Below are 22,646 nucleotides of genomic sequence, written 5' to 3'. Positions count from 1 at the left end.
AGGCACGACAGATGTCTTTAATAACCATGAATAGTAAAGCTTGCAAGGAATAGTAGCAGGACTTCCTGTGGCTGCACCTGTTACGCTGGGCAAGTTACATCTGTGCGGACTGCAAATAGGAAGTGCAGATCCTCAAAACGTTAAACAGTTCTACGTTAGTGAAGCGTACAGCTGCTATATATGTCAACACAACCTCTCCAGACTAACTTTCTACCATTTCCTAAAAAAAAAAAACCCTTTCACGCACTGCTTTAAGGGAATTTGTCATACATTTAGGAGATGCTGCACCTGAAGTGTTTTTGAAGATGCAAACTCTTTTTTCTTTCTTTTTTTTTTTTTTTCTTTTTCTTTATTTCTTTCACTGTCTAGCACAGGCGTCAGCAAAATTTTTTGGCTACTGGGCCATTTTAGGCCTAGTAGCCTAAAAGAAGGCACACTAGGCTGGACTCTCTCTCGAGTCCCGCGCTGATGGCCACCCCTCCCCCCAACAGGAACGCTTCTTAAGGGAAATCCCTCTCCTGCGCAATGTATACGTAAGAGAATGTCCCCTTTCCCCGGCGGCGGAAGTGTTAACGCCAGTCGCGGTAAATAGGGAAGGGAGGCATAAAAAGGAGGCTCAAGAGACGCATGTGGCCCTGGAGCCGCAGATTGCCAACCCCTGCCGGCCGGGATTAGGCTGGATTGACCAGAGGGGGAACGGACTACTGGCTAGGCCGTATCTGGCCTAAAGGCTGGAGTTTGCCTACCCCCTGGTCTAGCAAGTCACTGTACTCCTTTATTTCTTTCACTGACTAAGCAAGTCACTGCACAAGAAGAAACCATGAGAAAATCAGATAAAGGGACAACTGATATGATCGTGCTTATTCAGAGTCAGCACCAATGTTTGTGTCTTTAAAAAGAAGACCAGCAAGGATAGCTTCCATCTTTTAAATTTGGTTACCTTTTAAAATATCTTTGTGATTTTCTTGCAGTAAATAGAAGTCAGAATTAAATGTAACTTGTGAGCAAACACACATCTTAAATATCAGAACATTTTTTTGCAGCTACATACTAGGAGATAGGGCACAAGAGAAACACGGAGGTTAGGTGCAAATGGAAGGATGTCCATAGCCTACCAAATATTCTCACAAGCAAATTCAGAACAGTTACAGACAAATCTACCCCAATGGGTAGTGTAACACAGTCTGGGTCAAATCAATTACCCAAGTCTAGGCTCTAAAGCAAAGCTGCAGTATTTAGAATGGTAGGTAGAAGGTTACAAATGTAAAACAGAATATATTACTTGTCCACTGTTGACTTTTTAACACCAAGGTGACAATATATAAACAATATATGTCCTGAACACAGTGATACTAAATAAATACATAATAAAATTCACATTTATAAAGTATAATAAAAGAATGACTGATACAGAATATCTGAATAATAAGGATAAATCCTGGTAGACAAATACACAGACTGTTAAAAATAAAATATTTTCAATTCATGTAAACACAGATCCTCAATCTATTTTCAATACTTTGCGTGTCATCTTACTGTAGAAAATCCTGCTAGCAACAGCATTTAGTTCTGTTCACACAGCCGTTCCTGAATTCCCCCCGAAAATAAGACAATGTCTTATATTAAATTCTGCTCCAAAAACATGCACTAGGGCCTATTTTCAGAGGATGTCTTATTTTTTCATGAACAACAATCAACATTTATTCTTGGGAAAAAAAAAAAATCAACATTTATCACATCACATTCTGGATCAACATAACTCTCCAAACCCTGAATTCCATCTTGAATTTCTTGTAAATCCATTTCCTTTAGAACCAATGGCTCCCAATTTCTCATGTCTAGCAACAGCGCTTTCCTTAAACAAGCACACCTCTTGTCCATGTAGTTATATATATTGTAGCCTTTTTTCAGTATAGGCCTTTATTTCGAGCATCCTCAAATATATGGAAAAATCATGCTAGGGCCTTTTTTTCGGGGAAACAGGGTATCTACATAAACCTGCCTTTACAGACAGATCAGATAAGAAACCCAACAACCAATTCAAAAAGCACATGGCAGGTTGGCAGCACGGTTTCTAAATGTAAGCAGTAGCTTATAGTTGCCAGTTAAAAAACTAAGTACTGTTGTCAGAAATTACAGGGGGGATGAGACTGCCATGTGTGTGTAGAAAAAAATATTTACTGTTTACTATTTATTATTTGTGTTTTTAGTTTAAAATTTAAGAATAAACTTTACTAGTTTACATGCTACCAGGGTAGTGTGTCAACTTCCTAGCCCGGAATTTTAGTTTCCAAAAGCAGACCCAGTCTTCATATAGCTTGACAATGGCTGACCTTTGTGATTGAATGCTGAGTATTTTGTGCTTCAATCAACACTGAATATTAGTATACATCTGCATATTTAAAATAATCAGGGGTACCATAAAATGAGGAGAATGAGTAGTAGGATTTTTGTACCGACCACACAGCCCTGAAATATACTGAAAAATTAATTGAATATATATTACTAACACCGTATATATATATATATATATATATATATATATATATATATATATATATATATATCTCAACAGCACAACCCAAACAAATATCTTTGGCTGACCTAAACTAGAACAAATCAAGAGATGCACAATTTGGCTGAATACAAATCCACTGTATCGCTGCTGTGTTTAAGGCTAATTTTTTTTGTCACTTCCTGCCTCCTATATTTCTACGGTGTTATGCAGAAAGATGTCAACTACCAGGTCAAAGTCATCTGTCCATGAACTCAATGAATTTGGAATAATCTTTAGCTAATGCAACTGACCCAAACCTTAATACTGTTTTCCTGACAAGGAAACCGTCATTAAACTTTGTTGGTTCTTGACAGGGTCAAGCATTCCTTAACTTGCAGCAAACCTGAACTCTTAATGACTTTCTTACGGTGGACAACAGGAGCCATCCCTCTGAACCTATCTTACAACCCCTAAGAAAATTGTCAGTCACTACCATTGAGAATGAAATTGCCTAGACCTCCTTGGAAATCAAGTTTAAAAAAAAAAAAAAGCATTAACCAAATGGTGCCAGCAAGAAATTTTTATGAATGTTGTGTTATTCTAACTATAATGCAGTTTTGTGTGATCATGTATATACATTGTAACAACTAGCAAACAGTACTTTAGTCCAGGGTTTCATACTCTCAAAAATTCTGGGAAGCAGTGTTTACATCACAAATGTCAAACTAAACTCCACTGCAGATTAAAAGAACCAACCCATTGGAGGACATTTCTTAAAAAGCAACACAACTCATCACAAATCAGACCGTCATCTTGAAAGCAATGCAACAAGTTTACAGCACTTGTGTCTAAATCCCTGGGTAGAGGCAAGTGCAACAGCGATACATACTTTTACTCTAAAACAGTCACATAATTAAGAAGTGGTCAGGGTCAGGTTTTATTCCATTGCAGTGCAGCTGAGGAAGGAATTTAGGGGCTCAAGCTGTAACCTTGTAGAAAATCTATTGCAAAATCTTTCCTTGCTCCTGTTTAGCACAAACACACATCTGTCATCCCTTCCTGCTCTTGAGTGTTTTCCAAAGCACTGTATATACTGCTGCAACAATAGAAGAAAAAAAAATACTTTCACATTTACTTTTTGCTTTAACACATTTCTAGCATTATCAAACAAAATATGCAACCTGGTTAAAAGCAAAAACAGTAACAGTTTTATAGGCTAAATGAATTAGAATTCTATTCAGCCATTCATTGTTAGACTAGCGCCACATTATATAATCAGATAGATGATCCCGCGATTTCTAACTTCACTCGCCATTTTTCACCTGTCTCACTGAACAAAGAATCGGCATTATCCCATTGCTGTTTCATTGCCCAGTGAGCAGGCAGATGAAACAACATTATTGTTGTTCTTGTTTCAAGCTATCCAGGTGATATCTTTAGAAACAGTGGCTCCCATTACCCTCACTTTTGTTCAGCATTTACCAGATATTAGGTTCAATAGAGGTTTGCAGATACTTAGCTGCTATCTTAGGGTTCATTGAGCGAGATCTTTGCAGCAACATCAAAAAAGTCAACCAATGCTTGAGAGAGGCTTCAAGTGCACATGTGCCCAGATTATGCTCAACAATCTATTTACATATCATTAAAAAGCTTTACAACAAGCCTTCAACAACTTCATTAGGCGTTATTAATGTAAAGTTATGTCTTCAATCCTCAAACATGTGCTGCTTGTGTACACTTGATAGCTGGCAGCTTGCCAAAATCAGCATACTATTTCATTACTATGTTATGGACATTTCTCTCCGCTTGGAGATTGTGAATATTGGGCTTGTTTTAGGTTTTTTACTGCCTGTTCACAATATGTAAAATCTTCAGAGTGTGTACTTTAGGAGTATGTTCGTGGTTCTGAAACCTCCTGACTGGTCCACATAACCCAGTCAACAGAATTCTGAAGATCAGTAGATTTTGTACAGCAAACTCAAACCAAACCTGAACAAAGAATTTATTTCTGAAAACCTTCTCTAACAAGATGAAGTTACTCTAGTGGGTCAAATTTCTTATTATTAACTTCACTGAGTGTTCATAAATCACAATCACTACAAATCAAATATTCACAAAAGTAAAAAAAAATTTCAGTTTACAAATCTCATAATTAGTAGTGAGATAATTAGACAATGCACATTAAAACCATATTTTATTTCTGAAAGATAGCAGTAATAGTCTTTTATGCATACTTGAGTTTTATTCCTCTTAACTTGTATCTAAAAACGTGTGAGTAAAAACTGAATAATTTTAAATAAATATGCAGATCGGCTTTTTTAATCCTTGATTTTAGAGCCCTTTGATAAAAAAACAGTTAAATAAGCTGCCTGTAGTTTTCTTCAATGGAAGCACTGACTGCAGATCAGCCAAGCACAAGAAAAGTTTGCTCTGTTAAATCTCTTTCGTTAGTTACATGAAGCAGTTGAAATCTTTACATGAAATTTATACAAGTGATATGAACAGAAACCCTAAATAAAACTAATGCCACTTTAAATATTTTACATCAGGAAGGTCCTTTTTGCAAAAAATGAACAGGTGATGTCCCTTCTGCAATAAGGATCCTAAACTACCTGATTACTGCAAAAATTAGTGACACGTACATAAAATAGCTGATAGTGGTTTTTCCCATTTAGAGTTCCATGGGATAAAGGACCAATCGACTATACATATAAATCCCTAATAAAAAAAATAAAAAAAAAATGGTGGCCAGATTAAAGTCTCACGCTTTTCGCCAAAAGGCTTCCTCAGGGGAATTGTTGAGAACGTTACCACATAGTAACCATGGGAGTTTAGTCCTATCATGAACCAACTCCTTAACTGAAGGTGGAATCCAAGGTATTCCAAGTAACAGCTTGGATGAAGAATCTGCTGCTTCTGGAACAGCAGATACTTCTTTTTATATTAATGTGAATGTAGTATATGTGATCTCTTGAACAGACTGAAACTTGCAGTATGTTGGCTGTAGGTTTTGTCATTTTAACCTGTGTGCGTAATATTATCAACTTTTATTTATATAGTGCCAACATTTTAAGAAGCACTTTGCAAACTTCATAGTCATGCCACTAACTGTCCCTGAAAGATAAAGGAGGGGCTCACATGTCATGTGTCATTAATATAAAGGCCACATTTTGGTGGAAGCCAATTAGCCTAATTGCATATGTTTGATGGATTTAACTTAAGTGTGTTGTAGTTTCTGAATAAGGCTAGGTACACACGTGCAATAAATGTTGTTAGAAATCAACCGACTAATGACAGATCAACGATTATTCACAATTATTTTGAACAATCGTATAGTGCACGATTCTGTACATGCTGTTACGATACGATCATTCAAATATAATCCACCAATAACGTACACAATCTACATAAGATTGTTAGAACGATGCAGGAAGCGACGTGTACCGGAGAAAACAATCCACGATCACTATACGACTGTAAACACAACAGATAGTGAATCCATGATCACTATACACATAATAGATAGTGAACGATTGTCGCCCAAACTGATCCCCCAGGATGGTTGTTGGTTTCCAGTGACATTTCTCATTCATCAGCGTCGTTGTGCACTTTTTTGTTAACGATTATCCAACAATCGGTTGTTAATAACTCGTTTCCAAGTACAATTATTGCATGTTGGCTTAAGTTTCTTAGTTAAACTTTGACAGAAAGCTTAAAGAAACACAACAAAACAAAAAGTAGTTTGAGGATGGCAGAACACACAATGCTATTTGACACACCAATAGAACAAAAGCAGCGTGTGCAGTGTTGGGAAATCAAACATCTTAAGGTTGTCACATGAAAAGTGAGGGAAAATTTTGCAAAAAGTAGAATATAAAGGGAAATAATCAAACCGCAACCTCTAAATAAAAGTCTTATAGTACAAAAGGGAGACGAAAGGTCTCAAGAATACACACAAGTTTCTACAAGTGCATTATGTACGTCGTGACATCAAATTAAATTCTTAATCATTAACAGAGGACCGTATACATTGCGTAGTCAAATTTCAAGCATCTGTCCTTGCGTCCTGTCATCACAGTGGCGGCTCTGGTTTTACTAGCCACAGTAGAATGATCACAGAAAGAAGGCTGCTACCGATATTCACTTGTGCAGCAGAGCATGATAGAAATCTGTGTAAGCAAATAAGAAGGCCCTAACATAACCAGTCTTTCACAAGATTGTGGTAAGAACACTTCAGTAACTGATTTTCCACCCATTACAGGAGATAAGCTAATTGACAAAAATAGGCTTAAAACCAACAAGATATATATATGCAAACCTAAAATGCAACCTGTCCTGTAATATGAAGAACAATCTATCATTACACACTCAAAGCCAGTTTTTAAGGAAGGTTGTAAATGTCTTGCAATTATTGCATTTGTATTATGCTATTCTAACTCATATGGACACATGCAATTTAAAATATTAGAACAGGGTACATGAAAAAGGCTATCTTTATCTGGCTACTGGACCTGACTTATTGCCTTATCTCTTAATAAATCCCCCCACCCCAAGACAAATCCACTTAAAGCAAAATGGTCAAACATGTGGATCTTGGAGAAGAATCCATTCAAACCAACCAACACCAGTACATTCCACTTCACAAAGCCATTGAATTGATATATTAGGATATTTACCAAACTTTTTACTGAATATTTTAAACACTCAAGTGTTGTAGCCTGATTTGGATTTGTGCTTTGAAATATTCAAAAACAAAAGGCAAAAGAAAGCTTCAAAGCATCAACTGCAAGTGCAAAGCAAATAAGCAACAAGTACATCACTGAAATCACTTCCCACACTAAGAAAAGTCAATTTATTAAAACTATAGAATAAAGAAAGCACACAAATGGATTTGTTGTTCATAGGAAATATTTTATATAAATATATAAAGCATTCTATAAAGCACTATATAAAGCATTCCAAACTAACATACCTATTCAGTACTGATACTCAATAAAGGCACAGTGCTCAAAGGAGCAAACAAACATAAAATACCCTACTGCTACAAAGACAAGGTGTCACCTTGGAGTTCTCGAGCATGTAGGCACTGCCTGTTACCAAATAAATTTAAAGCATATACATACAGCTTGTCATCAAAGATCCTAATACAAAATCCAATGAAACACACAAATAAAAATACATAGTACATATAACCCCCGTTAATAAAAAAAAAGTTATGTAATAAAGTGTTAAGGAATAAACATTGGATTGGGGGCATAAAGTCTTTCAAGTAATAGTTACAAAAAAACACCTTTACCACTGAAACAAGAAAAGAAATGGACATACAAGGGTCCATTTACAAAAAGTGAAACAAAAGCAGTCATCTTTTTCTTATAGCAAGAAGAAAACCATCAAACAGGAGTGGGAAATGGATATTTTTACTGGGAGAATGAATATTTACTTAAAGTGGAAATAAACTTTATGAACAGGCAGTCAGGTTCTTGATTGCAGAAGGAACAGGTTTGACCCTTTTGCAATAAAACAAAACTTACCTGCCTGTTTGCAATGTGTTTGCCATGTGCAGCTCAGTGTACCATTCCAGTATACCTGGGTGCTAGAACTGAATAAACTTCCAACCATGCTTTTAGGTGTGTTTACTTCCACTTAAAGGAGATTTTTTTATTACTGCACTTTCCTGGTTGTCACCATTCTTTTTTACTACTTTATTATTTCTTAGCCAGTGTAAATATTGTTTTCTAGTACCAAATAACTTTATGTTAACATAGCACAACTGAGACATTGTTATTTACAACTTAACCCAAGCACTTCAACATTTTTATGACTGCGTGTAATTCATTATTTTTGAAAAGGTGGATAAAGAATTTTCTATTTTGGAAACACAACTTCTTTTTCACATATCAAATAATTACATATGCCTACATATATTGGTGCTTTACAAATACAGAAATACGGAAAATTGCCAAACTGCACCATCTTTATTGATATATAGAAGAGGATGAGGTTGCTTTACACAGCTTTTTACAAGCCCAGAAAACAAAGCAAATGTGAAAGTACATTTACAGGTCATTACTATAATGACAGAAAACGTAAAGTGGAAACAGTTAAAGCGTTAAAGGAAACAAAAAGAATTGAGGGTCAAGAAAACATGTACAATGAAATTTGCTGGACAGCATTACCTAAGGAAGAGGTTGATTTAGAAAATCTATATCCAGGAACAAATGAGTTTCTGCAGTGCAGGACATACGTTGCTGATCCCCATTGCATCTTTGGCTATCAAGTCGACCCTAATAACTCCAAGAACCGTCAAATAATAAGGGCAGCCGCATTTCCTGAGCCAGCACTCGGGAGTAAAGACTGACACCCAGTCCATGAAATAGCATACATCATGCAGTACAATAAATATTCTACAACCAAAATTCACAATAGTATAATGAAAATGGATACGCTAAACGTAACGTACAGTGTTATTGTCGCTATACAAGAGCCCAAATCTTTCATTTAGAATTGCTAGTGAATGCTAAACCAGCAAAGAAAAAAAAAGACACTAAGTTTACGTATTACATGAAAAGTACTTAAATCTTGCTAAATAAAAAAAGATTAGTTCAACCGAAATTAAATATAAAAAAAAAATAGGAAGACAATTTGCCAAACTTCTATATGTTCTGAACCACAAAATTTGTAATCAACAGGTTACATCTCAACAGTTACTAAATTTGTTCTTTTTATCAAATGATTACATAAACTTTGTATCAACCTTAAAATAGTCCAAAAACAAGTTGACTGTGTTGTAAACATCTATTGCACAGAATACCTACTGCTATAGTATCAAGCTTTCTTTTTAAACTGCTCATGAAAACAAAGAAGCAATAAAATGTGCTGCACTGCAATCCAAAACAATGCTATCAGACTCGCTCAGCTCAATTATGTTTACTACAGAACACCTCCCCCACAGAAAGAAAGTTTTGCGGTCCAAGCAAACACTTTCTGATGTAGTGTAGCAATACAGTTTAAGTTGTAAAAAAATTTGGATACCCATTTATTTATTTTTTTCGGTTTACAGGCATTTTGACCCAAGGGATTTTTTTCTTTGGGCCTTTTCTTGGCACCATCAATATTACATTGGTACTGGTACAAACCCATTGATTGCCTTAATGAGCTACAATGTAGACTCTCTCCCAGAGGCTGAAACTACATGCAACTTCACCGGCAGTCTGAGCCTTAGCCCATTTTACGAGCTGCAGTGTTGAACCCAGAAATTTTTTCAAGCTGGGTGGTAAGAAATTGTAGGTGGGTGGTGGCCCCTGTATTGTTACCTAACTCTTCAGTAAGCACCCAAAAGTAGCCGGGTGGTCACCAAAAAGTGCCGGGTGGTGCACCCAGCTAAAAGAGGCTGGGGAGAACACTGAGCTGGATAGTTAGTGAGCGTCCTGTGCGTGCATCTTGTGCGTCGTATGCTATTTATTACCAAAATCTGGCAACAACCACTTTCTATTGCAAGTTTCTGTAGGCTAAGGTTGTCATATTTAATTTAAATTCAGAATTCCAGCCAAAGTTTCTGTCCAATAGCCACACAGGAAGTGGGAACACTGTAATAGAAATCTAGAGAGGTTCTAACACGTCCCCCAGTGCCCTTCCCCAGACCCTTTTAGGCGGGTGCACCACCCAGCACTTTTCAGTAACCACCTGGCTGTTTTTGGGTGGTTACTGAAAAGTTGGGTCACAATACTGGGGCTGCCACCTGCCTTCAATTTCTTCCCACCCGGCTCAAAAAAATTCTGGATTAAACACTGCTCCCCTATTCAAGTTGCAACAGAATCAATGGTTGGTTACAAGCAAGAAAACACAGACATGTGTCTAGTATGCAAACTTGAAAAGGTAAAATAAATCTAGAGCACACTGAAAAATGCAGAGCTACTAATTAACTACATTTGTTTGTTTGTAACAAATGCAATACTTCATGACGCAATACTAGATTTGGAAATCAAGGCAAATGAAAATTTCAACACAATTTTTTTCATGTAAACCTTTTCCAAACTTGAGCAACTAAAAATGTCCTTGTGACGGATCTATAAAGAACAGATAGAGAACGACCACTATAAAAGCCAATGGAGATGAGCACGGCGGTGTGCTGCTTGCTTGTTCTCCCCTACCCGGCGCTGGGTGCACTGGTTCGTTCATCGGTCACTTACGAAAGATAGTTTCCAGTAACAAAAATTGAATGTGTGTTGGCAATTGGGTATTCCTAGACTGAGAGATGTCTCCTTAAACAACTCCAGGAACTTTAAAAATCAAAGTACAGATTGGATGCAGCACATGCATAGTGAAGTACCTGTTTTTTAAACACAATGCTGAAAAAGCTATATGCCATTTAAAGAACCTGTCCAATGTTGGGAGTGCTCATTATCACCTCTTAACCAATTCTTCCACTGAAACCTTTCACAGTAGGGCTACTGCAATCAACATGCAAATTTTATGGATTGCTTGCAGGTACTAAACAATGCATGACCAACCTCAAAGTTAACCACACAGTACACACAACACCACAATGCCACATCAAACAAGTCTAGCAACTGCAAGAACAGGAACATTAGGACAAAGCAAAAGCCTTGCTCTAATCCCCTACCCCTCCCAAGCATATACTTACCGCACCACTTAGCCAGAGGAAACTTACAGTAATTTCACACATGATGCAGCATATGGCTATCTGCCTGTTGACCAACCCACCAAAAGGGAGTATTTAGGAAAATACATAAAAAGTATTACCTATTAAGTAGACAGAAGCAATGCCTCCAAACATAATATGCACAACAGAAATCATATTTTCAACAAACACAAAAGATCAGCACAAACATGCATATCTAAAGGAAAGAAAGACATGTGAAGACCCGTCTCAACTGAAATTAACACAAAATCAATGCTCCGGGAAGAAAAATGCACGAAAAGCAAAGAGTGTGTGTGTCATGAGCTAACTTCATAATCAGTTATCATGGAACTCAATACAATGAAAAATAACTACAGCAAAAACTAAAGGTGCGTACACACTTCCAATTTTTATCGTTCCAATCGAACGACGAACGATCGATTGGGCAAAAAATCGTTCGTAAAAAAGTAACCAACGACGCCGACGAACGAGGAAAGTCGCTGGAAACGAACGACCGGACCGGCGGATCGGATTGGACGACGATCGTTGAACATCGTTCGTGTGTACGGTCGTTCGTTGATCGTCCATGTTCAGAGCATGCGTGATGAACGAACGTCCGTTCACTTTCCTGTCGTGCACATAGTTCCTCTATCGCTTAAACGATCGTATCTATTGTGTGTACAATATCTATGAACGATCGTGTCGTTATCTCTATGTGCAGGATCGGTGCTATACGATCGTTCGTGTATATCATGCAGGAACGTTCGTCGTTCGTTTTCCGACGATAATAATTGGAAGTGTGTACGTAGCTTAAGTCAAAATCAGTTATCATAGAACTCATACAATGCAAAATAACTACGGCAAAAACATGCTATGACTAATACATGAAGGAATTTCTTCAAAAATGTTTTAACTCAATGTTCCAAAGTAAACGCAGACCTATAAATAGGCTTTTACATTAAGGCCAAGTAAAATATACTATGAAAGCTTGTCATTGGTGCTGCTCTTACTAATCCAAAGAGTAACATTCATATAAAAGGTAAAGAAAAAAAAAAAAAAACAGTGCATTTGGGTGACAATTATTCTGACCGGCACTCCACACACTTGTGTGTTGCTGAAGTAGTACTGCAATAATGTGTCATGTGATGTAGGAGTAATTTTTGCTCTTTTGTGATGGGTTAGGAAGTCTATTTAAATGAAAAAGCGGCCTTACCGCAACACATGGTAAAAAGCCGACACCTACACACACCACAGCAGAACTGGAGAGTGTGCAAGGGTGCCTAAAGCTGAATAAGTCACAAACAAAATATATTTGTCAAACAGCACCAGCTAAACTGGCTACCAAAACAACACAAAATAAAAAAATCTGACAGACATTTTTCCTTTGCATGGCACCTCAGCGCTGCACATTACCACCCAACGCATGAATCTGAACAGGTCACAAGTGTAACTCATATCAAAGTGCCAATCACATAGTGGAAATGAATAATCATTCAATGTTTTACCTGAAAAGGATTTGTCATTTTGGGTGTTCAATCATGTAATACCCACAGTCCTGCTAGTCACTAAAATCAATCTGTAACTTTTCAGCGTAGCATTTATTTTCCTGGACATGCATTAGGTCTATACAAGAGGTTGTGTGTGTGTGTGTGGGTGTTCATAAATTACAAAATTAGCTGTACAAACTACAAAACCTCAGGCAGACAACACTGATACATGTTTAAAGGTGGACAATAGCTGTTGATTCATAGTAGAAAAAAAATTTCTATCTGGACTTTTTGGACTCATTTTCTATCTGGACTTAGAAGCTGGCCTAAGGATGGCACAGAACTAAATCTTGGTGCCTGTGTAGTTCTGATAATTGGTCAGAAATGCTTTACACAGATCAGTCTCTCAAAAAAGGAAGGCCATGTGAAATATTAGGTTATATAAACCCAAAAGATTACTGTAACTGGAAAACCTTTTGCTGTATATTGATGAAGCACCGTTCTGTTCTACGGAGAGGGGAGGTCAAGCAAGCAGCACGCCACTGTTCTCTCCTCCATAGAACTGAACTGTGGTAATTTCTGATCAGTCATTCTTCAATCTGCCAGGATATTGATGAATGATTTCAGGGGACAACTGTACACACCTCAGATTTTCACCAAGCATGATGGTTCATCTCAGGAGACAATGATTTGGCACAAGAGTATACCGCCACACTCAAAGAAAGACACTTCCAGACACAGAAAATATATCCACTTATAAATATATCTCCCTAAAAGATATTCAAAGATACAAGTGTGTGTATGGTAAATCCAAACCATAACTGGGGACATAATGCAGTGTATTACCATCTTACATTTGTTAATAAAAGCAACACACATTTCACAAGGCCCAGGTCTCTCTGTTAATTCGATATACTACAGACTTCCTTGCCTGTGTGGGACTTATTTTTGGATTATAAAGTGTTACTCCAATTTGTTTTTAATAGTTTGTTTTGTTTAGTGTAGAGAAGGGTTATCACCTGTGTAAAGTTTTTTTTTTGTGGTCTGTGCCTAGTTAGATGATTTTACCTCACTTCCTGTAGAAGTAATTATTGAAAGAAGGTGTCTCACCTGAAGCTTTGCCCTAGACAACTTTACCAGTTGTGACTTCTCCTTTCTAGGAGTAGATTACCTCTCACTTCCTGTTGTCTTGGAAAAGGAGTGAGTAAATCTTGCCAACAAAGACACAGACAGCAGTAAAAACCTTGCAGTTGTTCCTAAGATTAACTAAACACTAACCAAAAAAAAAAAAAATACCCCTTTTTTATTTTACAGTCTTGTCACTGAAGGAGAAGAAATGGGAAATGCTTCCTCCTATCTGCAACAGCACAATGACATAATTTCAGCCTAGGCATAGTCACTTGTCTGTAGCTTTTAAGTTTTATCATGTATACCATACCTCAGGTTTCTGTTCTGAAGAGGGTGACATTATGATCCTTCCCACAAAATCGAGTCAACCAATCACACAGTAGGATGCTACTGCACTTTAATGCAGGGTCATATCGTGAGATTTGGTTACTCAGAGTTTCCCGGGATTTCTCAGAAGTAATATTAACATTAAAGCAAGAGCTTAACAAACCTCAAGAACTCCAGCAGAAACTTCCATCCATGCAAACAACCACCTCCACCTCCTAGTCCTTCATGTCTACCATTCCTCATGCTGTATAAACTATAACAACTTACAAAAAGCAACAGGTAGAAAGGAATCTTCCAATGCCATGGCAGGTGTGCAAACAACTTTCAACTAGACATCCAGTGTGCCTACCTATTCCAAGCAAAATGGCAACAAATGAGTAAAGGACCCTCCATCCAACCCACTAATACTTCCAAATCCCCCTTTCAAGTTGTTACTTTGGTTTGGTTGCTTCAGCTAGGCAAAAAAAACAAAAAAACAGGTATGGGGGCGCTTCCTAAGTGACCTTGTTTTGGTTACAGCAGCCACATGACATACAAGTTATTTGGCTTTGACATGACTATGGACTTTGTACAGCTCTGCGTAATATGTCAGCGCTATATAAATACTGTGTAACAACTATAAGTGGTTCACAACACTGACAAACCTGCAGGAAGGGGGAGGGGCTGCACTGCAAGAGCCCGAGAGGCTGGCAAGATGGAGGCTACCAGGAACATTGTTCTTCATGTAGATTTGAACCACCTCAAATCCACTTAAGCATTTGTCTGGAGTCTGATAGCAGAGGGCTATCACAGTCCCAGTACAATAATCCACAACAGAATCAGGAAATTTGGGTGCTGGGTGACTACAAGATAGGACAGTTCAAGCTTTGATGGTTGGACCTTTCATAAACAAAACAGATGTTGAAAAATAAGGCTATATTGCAAAAGCCAAAGGCCAAAGCCGAAAGGCGAAACGCGTTGGAGATTGAGACATTCGGTATAAGAGTACCACTTACTTAGGATAGTGTATACTTGTGTAGGTCAACCTTTTTTCTTATGTCACCGATATTATTTGTAATTTGTATAGTTCAAAGATATGTGATGTAAGAACATAAGTAAACTTGTATACTTGTTTTGCCACAAAAAAAGACGCTTCTTTCTTACCTTCCTTTTTTTTTTTATACTATAATGAGAAATAAAAACAAAGTTGCTAATTCCAGACATTTTTTGCCTATGGGTTCTTCACGAGCCATCACCTTTTGGTAATGGAACAATCAGTTAGGCCAGTTATTTATCTCTCAGTCACTACTATTACCTCTCACAGATTAATAACAGCAGCAGGTTAGGAAGTGGACTGCAGCAACTAAAAAAATGTTCTACCCTATGGATGGATTCTGCCCACCCTACCAAAATCACTCTAGTATCCAAGGCCCAACAGGTGGATCGCGAGTAGATCGCAGAGCCCTGCCTTTCAAAATAAACTCTAGAAGTTGGAGTAATTAAGTCCAAGTTTTTAGTCTCGGTAGATCATTTTGACTTGGTCATTTTAAAAGTAGCATGCAAGTCAAAAAAAGTGTAGCCACCCCTGATCTAAGGGCATCTTTGGGTATCTAATGATCACATTACTTGGTGAACAAGCAAAACTTATCACTAATTATAGCATAACACCAGGACATTTAAGACAAATACCAGCAGAATAATTGCTATGTATGATTCATGAATTATCACTGACACTAAACAAAACTAAACATTTTCCTTTGCACATACAGACTTCCGACAACAAAACCACTTCATTTCAGTCGAAAATGAATACTACAAAAAAAGTCAACAAAGCGACGTTGAAGTTAAATACTTGTGAAACTACCAGCACAAGTTTCACTTTTGAAAAGGACTCTAAAGCCACAATAACTAATTTCTGATAACATCACCCCACTAATCCTATTCATCCCCTGATTTCACGCTTGTATACAAACCTCTGAGAACATGATAGAAACTTGTTATAGGAGGTACATGTTCACTGCTGTAAAAATTAGCAGATAAAAGTTGGATGGGAAGTACAAATACACAGGTACATTTAGCGGCGTACAAAAGCTGCATCCCTACAGAAGGCACAAGAGACGTCAAGGAGACGGAGGGATTGTAGTCACATAAGCGAAGATCATGTGATTGTAAATAGGAAGGGGCACAGAAAAAAAAACACCTTCTCCCAACACATCATAGCCCCTTGTCGCTGCCTGATGATGAAAACAGCAGAGTTTCCAGAGGAGGAGGCTGTGTAAAAGGGGAGGGTTGGCTTCTTCCTTTCCCAGGGCTTCCTTTTTTTATTCTGTTTTCGTCAACTTGGAGCCCAGCCAGGTCCTGATCTGGGAATGTACAAGAGGGAGGGAGGCAGGGAAGGGAGAGGCAGATCTAAGGACATGGGTGTGAATAGCCATGTAACCCTTTGGTTACCGGTATAAATATTGGTGGTGCTGCCGTTTGCTCCTTTTGTCAGCAGCGGATGGGTTAAGGAGGCCGAGCTGCAGCTGCTGCTTTTTTCCTGCTTGCAGTTAAATGCATATTTAGGCCCCAGGCCTCAGTGAGCCCAGCTGGAGCAAGCAGCACAAAGACAAGCAGATTAGTGGGAAGAGAGGAGGAGACCAGACACAGAGGCCGGGTTACAGGGGCGGAGAAGGGGGTCAGGCTGTGACCATTTCAAACCCAGGGAGAAGAGGTAAACTGGCCACAACATGTGTACAGAATGGCAGAGAGTAATGCACAACACAAGAACATGCTCAACACAACAAACTGTGTGGGAGGAGATTTCTTCCCAAACACTGACCAAGAGAGCTTGTGATGGCAAATCATTCCCTCCATGCTTGTGTGATTTATCAGCACTTCCAGCACACACAATGAGACCTGCTCCACAGCTTTACTGCCAGCTTTCATCTACAGACAAGGATTAATCGGCATTGTCCATGGCTGGCTCCCTAAAACAAGGGGCCACCTCCCATGGCAGGAAAATAAAGGTGTAATACCATACCCAAAGACTAACAACTCCTAGCCAAACCCTACAATGTAATAGCACAGAGCTAGATATTTATAATTGCATTTACAATGTATTAAATAGGTCTTCCTCGTCCTATTCGGCTTGCTCCTACTTTCTGCTCATTTAAAAGAGCACTCAAAACCTATTTTTTCAAACTTGGCCTACCCATCTTCTGTCTTTTGAAATCGTCACTACTTCCCACCACTACATATCCCCCCCCCCCCCCCCCCCCCCCCCCCCCCCTATTGTGTGTTACTTCCCCCACCTTCTAGATTGTAAGCTCTTTGGGTCAGGGTCCTCTCCTCCTCCTGTGTCACTGTATTCTGTCATTTGCAACCCCTATTTAATGTACAGCGCTGCGTAATATGTTGGCGCTATATAGATCCTGTTTATTAATAATAAAAAACATGAAGCTGGATGTTTATAAATTCTGCAAGTCTCAATCTTCCCATAAAGTGATTGTATTAGATCTAGATCACTGGCTATGCCGGACACGGACTACACGGCTTGGTCATGGGTGGACAGCTCTTTTATTTTTTATAACTTTGTCTCATACCATTAACAATAAACCTCAATGCCTCATCTGTGTATCAATCATAAACACAAGATTTATATACATGATGACAAATAAACACAATGTGTGAAGGCTGCATTCCCAAGCATCCTCAAAAGCCATTTTACTTGTGAAAAGCACCAATCTATAAGAAATAAACATCTACATAAACAAGGAAATACCACAAGCTTATCACATCTAAAGTAATAAACAAATATCAAACTCCAAATGAGCCAGGAAGTAGCAGGTAACTGGTAGGTCCAAGAACTTTGCTTTACCAATATACATTCCTAGATAGTGAATGTCAATCTGTTATATGGATATAACATGGCAATAATATGAATAAAACAGATATTTTTCTAGTAAAATATTTCTACTCTACCCTGCGTTAACACGTTATCCTTAAATGTCAATAAATTTCTATTAAAAAGATAAAAACCGCCAAAATATGAAATAAGTAATTCAAATTTTAAGATTAGGCCAAAAGGTAAATTTTACCACAAAGCACGGTATCCTAGTTTTAGTGACACCGATACATGCCTCGTCTCCATCCTTTGGCTGAACCCTCGTGTAGACCAAGTCTCAGCCACATAAGGTTTAAACAGCGGCTAATATCTGCTAAATTACCTCCATGGAGAGTCTGAAAAGGGGAGAAGGATGGGGACCGCCATTATCCGCATTTTTTAATAAAAATGCAAATTGCCCGGCTGTCAGACCAATCCAATGTCTTCAATACTCTATATAAGTCACTGACCTACGACAAGTATACAGGTCCAAAGGTCCGAACTTAATCCTTACTTAAAAAAATTGCAATCAGGAAGTTCTTTACTGCAGAAGGCAATGTCCCTTTTGCAATAAAGTAACCTTAACTGCCCAATAATTTTTTAAATACACTCACCTGTCCCCAATCGGTCACGGTGGTCACCACGTATTTCTCTCCTCTTTAGGGTTCTAATAATCAGGCATCCTGATTGAGCTGGGCCAGGATGACGTAACTACCATGCAAGCACAATGGGGTTCATTCAGTCCCAGGGGATGATAGGTATTTTTTTTTGTTTAAAAGAAGATAGCAATTAGACAGGTTAGTGTGTTTTATTGCAGAAGCATCATTGGCCCTTTCTGCAATATAGAACCTGATTAATTGTTTTATATAGCTATAGTTCTGCTTTAAGTCGCTGTATACTTGTTCGATTTAAGTGACAAAGCAGTCAAAGTTTATCCATGACAGTCAAGCGATTTTTAGTGATCATGCTATCCTTTAAAATGATAAAATACTCACTGTTGCATGAAAACTTTATGAAACTATTTATGCATGGTGAAAGAAATAGGCCACATCCAAAGAAACATGCTATTACAGGTTTTGCAGTCAATGTGCAGCCCCCTAGCTGTTGCAGCATATTATGCTGGAACTTTACAAAAATATCATAAATAAATCGTTACATATCTCAGCACTAATTGTTTTGTGCAGTTATAAAAGCAGTGCAAATGAAAGGCTGATCAAAAAGCAAAATATTACCTTTCAGCATTCACAAACATGAAGCCTGAGAACTGGGACCATGGGGATTTCTAGTTATAAACAAACCATCTTTATGGGATGAATTGTGTGTCTTCTGTGCTCGTATTATGGTCCTATGAACATGGTGAAACATCTCTGCCACTAACCAAAGCACTTAATCACTTTTCTCACACCACCAATGACTAACAGCTTTTTCTTTAGCTCCAGATTACTTTCCCAAACTAGAACAAAAGCCAATTGGCTCCTATGTGCAACAACGTCCACTTTTTGTACCAAATTTCATTAATGGTGATCAAACACAAAGCACAAGTGAAGATCCAGTCCCAACCTAAAATATTCCCTATTAATGTTCAGACCTTTACCACCTGATTCATTGCAAGCATTAGCAGCTCTACATGTGCTTGTGTTTTCCTTGCTCCACTAAAGCACAGAATAAAGGAATCCCGATCTCTATGTAACTAAATAAAATGATCATAACTACCCCCGCACAGACCCCCGACGTAACCTAAGCATCAGACGCTGCATTTACCATAAAGGATAATAAAGGCCGCTTAGCTTACCCTAGTAAGGGCCTGGTATGTGGGTGGCACTGGGTGCCAAGGTCCATCTGTCAATGTCCTGCAGATGTGTACCAATAATTTACAGGAGCCAATGCCTCTCTCTGATCCAATTCACAGCAATATGGGCAAGGATGACTATTGCAGGTTACTTCTCCCCTTAAAAAAAGAAGAATCACCCAGAAGTGATATTTTGCTTTTTGATAAATTCTTCTGAAACCTTATCTCATTTCCCTTGGGCAGTCAGGTGGATAGACTTCCTCAATGGAATCCAATTTCGCCTATCCAGCCTCATGGCTCTTGCTATAAAGCTATGGTTACAAACTAGGGTTCTGCGAAAGCCAAGGGTTCCTCCAGAGACTGCTAGGGGTTGCTTAACCTCCTGGACAGTTCATTTCTGTCCGGATTTATATGTCTAAAAGCGGTACATTGTCTTTCACTAAAATTTAATTTACATTGTAGGCCTGTATTCTCACTCATGTGAGTATACCTATGTACTCACTGAAATATGTCCAATATTTAATAAATTTAATAAACTTTAAATAAAAAAACAAAAATCTGTTAAAACAATGGTGCATGAAAATACTGAAACCTGTAATCTAACTGTACAGTAGCGCACACACACACACATATATATATATATATATATATATATATATCTTTACTATAATGTTTACTTTGTATTGAACCCAATACAAAACAATTTAAAATTCCTGCCACGCTCCCGGACAAAAGCGCACTTGCCAGGGGACAGATCAGACGAATAGGACGTGGCCAAAGAATGGGATCGGATGGGTAGGACGCGGTGGGACCAGGTAAGTTTTTTTTTTTTTTTTGCTACCCCGAAGCTTGGGGTTACTGCTCAGAAGGTTATTTCAGTTTACCAACACCAATGATATTTTTAGCTATCTGGTGGGCAAACTTCCCCTGACCAGTGTGTTTATATACGGATATAGGAATTAGAGCAGGGGTTTCCTGCAGATCTGAAAGTTATTTCAAGGAGTTACCCTTGTTTAAAAGGTAAAGATGAAATTATTTTGTAATAGAGGATGAATCTGGGGAAACTCCAAGAAAATACACACAAAGCTTAAAGAAAACTAAAAAAAACCTTGGCCTGGGTGAACTGACCCTTTAACCATGTGTTAGAGTTGAAGACAAACAAAACTCCTTAGACTTTGCTGTGTCTAATGATTCCACATGTGCTTGTACACTCCTGGCTGCAGTCCGTCATCCCATGCATGTGAGCAGACGTATTCAGCGCTGCGCCCACCACGTCCCGGGACAATAATGACTCACAGAGGTGTGTTGACATGAGAGAGAGACGCGGCGGATCATCTTTCCCTTCCCTGATTATCGGCATTGCTGGGAACTCTGCATAACCCGATGGTGCCTGCAGGACGCCGCTTGGCTACCCAAGCATTCATAGGGCTCCTCATAGGGATCATGCAGGAAAATGCAGTTATTATGGGAACTGGAACAAAGGCAATCTACGCTTGGATCTGGAAAGTTATATAGTGATAGCATGCTAGTCTAAAATATGGAAACACAAAACAAGTCTCTGCTATGCCACCTCTAACACTAAACTACCCCTTTGCCATGGCATTAGATTGCTAGCTCCTTCAGGGTCAGTACCTGCGTACAGTCCAATCTGTGCTATGAACAGAATCAGAATAAAAAGTTCTCACTATATATTAAGCAATGACCCAAACAACGTCCTGTGCAGCAGGGCTCTAGAGTGCTAGCTCCTGGGGTCTGCACCGAGGGCTCTGGCTCACATGCTCTGAGAAAATGTTGCACATCAAGTGTACACACAATACAAAAAGTTGTGCACGCTAAACTATATACAACCTGCTGGGAGTTTGGGATATTAGAGTGCAAGCTCTCTGCCCAAGCCCTGAGGGTTGTGGGTGTGCTGAGCCCCCTGTGTGGGGCTGTGTGGGGCAATGGCAGCCGCAGTGCCCCTTGTACCGGGATAATAGCTGGTAAAGCAGGGCTTCTCCTCCTTCCAGGGCACATTCAGCCACAGGAGCCCAACCTGGAGGTGACCTCTACCCGGGCTGAGCTGCAGGAGAGTCCCCGGTTCGCCGCGGCCTGTCACAGCGAAGGCCGCCCCCGCAGCTCGTCCCCTCATCCCGGGCCTAGCGCGGCCTCCGGGCTCCATTCCCTGCGTCCCTGACACACACAACACGGGCTCAGGCTCTCACCAGGTGTCCAGCCCCCTCTATCCCGGCCTTGTGTTTACCTGAGCGGCGGGCTTTGGCGGCGGCCTCCAGTCCGGGCCGCTGGGGGGAGCCGATCCTCAATGTCTCCGGCCCGAGCAGGATAATCCGGACATGAGGGGGAGCGGGAGGGGAAGGATCCGTTCTCCTCCTCCTTCCCCGGGCCTGCCCCCCTCCCTCACTCACTCTCTCTCTGCCCGGACACAGAGCAGGCCCCGAGCGCCGACACAAGCTGAGGCGCCGCCTTCCCCGCCCCGGGAAGCAGCCAGTCAGCGCAGGCCGAGACCACTCTGGGCCGGGGGAAAAAGAAACACAGCGCCCGGGCGGTCACTGGAGGGGAGGGGGGATGAGTCCGCTTCAGGCTGGCGCGCCACTCCGGCGATATTCGGGAATCCGCTTCTCCCTCACAGAACAAAATGCCGACCGGAAGTGCAGCTGCACGAAAGGACTCCCTCCACCGGCGCCAAACCGCCGAGCAGCCAGAGCCAGGGCCACTTCCGGTGTGTGACAGGCAGGGCTCTCACTATGTCATCTGAGGGTGCTATGTGTGAGGGAACACTTCCGGTGTGCTATGGCCATCCTACAGCAGCCCAGACCATTCAACAGTGTGCACCACAAGCACAGAGTGTCACACACAGTGTGCACCACAAGCACAGAATCCCACACACAGTGTGCACCACAAACATAGAATGTCACACACAGTGTGCACCACAA

At 39.7% G+C, this 22,646-nt stretch overlaps 1 protein-coding gene across 5 annotated transcripts in view; it reads right to left on the bottom strand.

Annotated features, from left to right (window-relative positions):
• Positions 1-22,385, bottom strand: part of NIPBL (NIPBL cohesin loading factor) — a 76,581-nt gene extending 54,196 nt beyond the window's left edge. For 3 of the 5 annotated variants that reach the window (XM_072416603.1, XM_072416605.1, XM_072416607.1), the window contains exon 1: positions 21,956-22,384. The gene's annotated coding sequence lies outside the window, so the exon portion shown is untranslated. Of the gene's footprint in view, positions 1-16,032; positions 16,230-21,955 lie in introns of those variants that run through there. The other 2 variants (XM_072416606.1, XM_072416604.1) reach the window with 2 other exon arrangements.
• Between the last annotated feature and the right edge of the window lie 261 nt (positions 22,386-22,646).

The sequence above is a fragment of the Pyxicephalus adspersus genome, chromosome 6 (assembly GCF_032062135.1).
Source record: "Pyxicephalus adspersus chromosome 6, UCB_Pads_2.0, whole genome shotgun sequence".
Lineage (NCBI taxonomy): Eukaryota > Metazoa > Chordata > Amphibia > Anura > Pyxicephalidae > Pyxicephalus > Pyxicephalus adspersus.
This window is presented reverse-complemented; position numbering and strand designations above follow the sequence as displayed.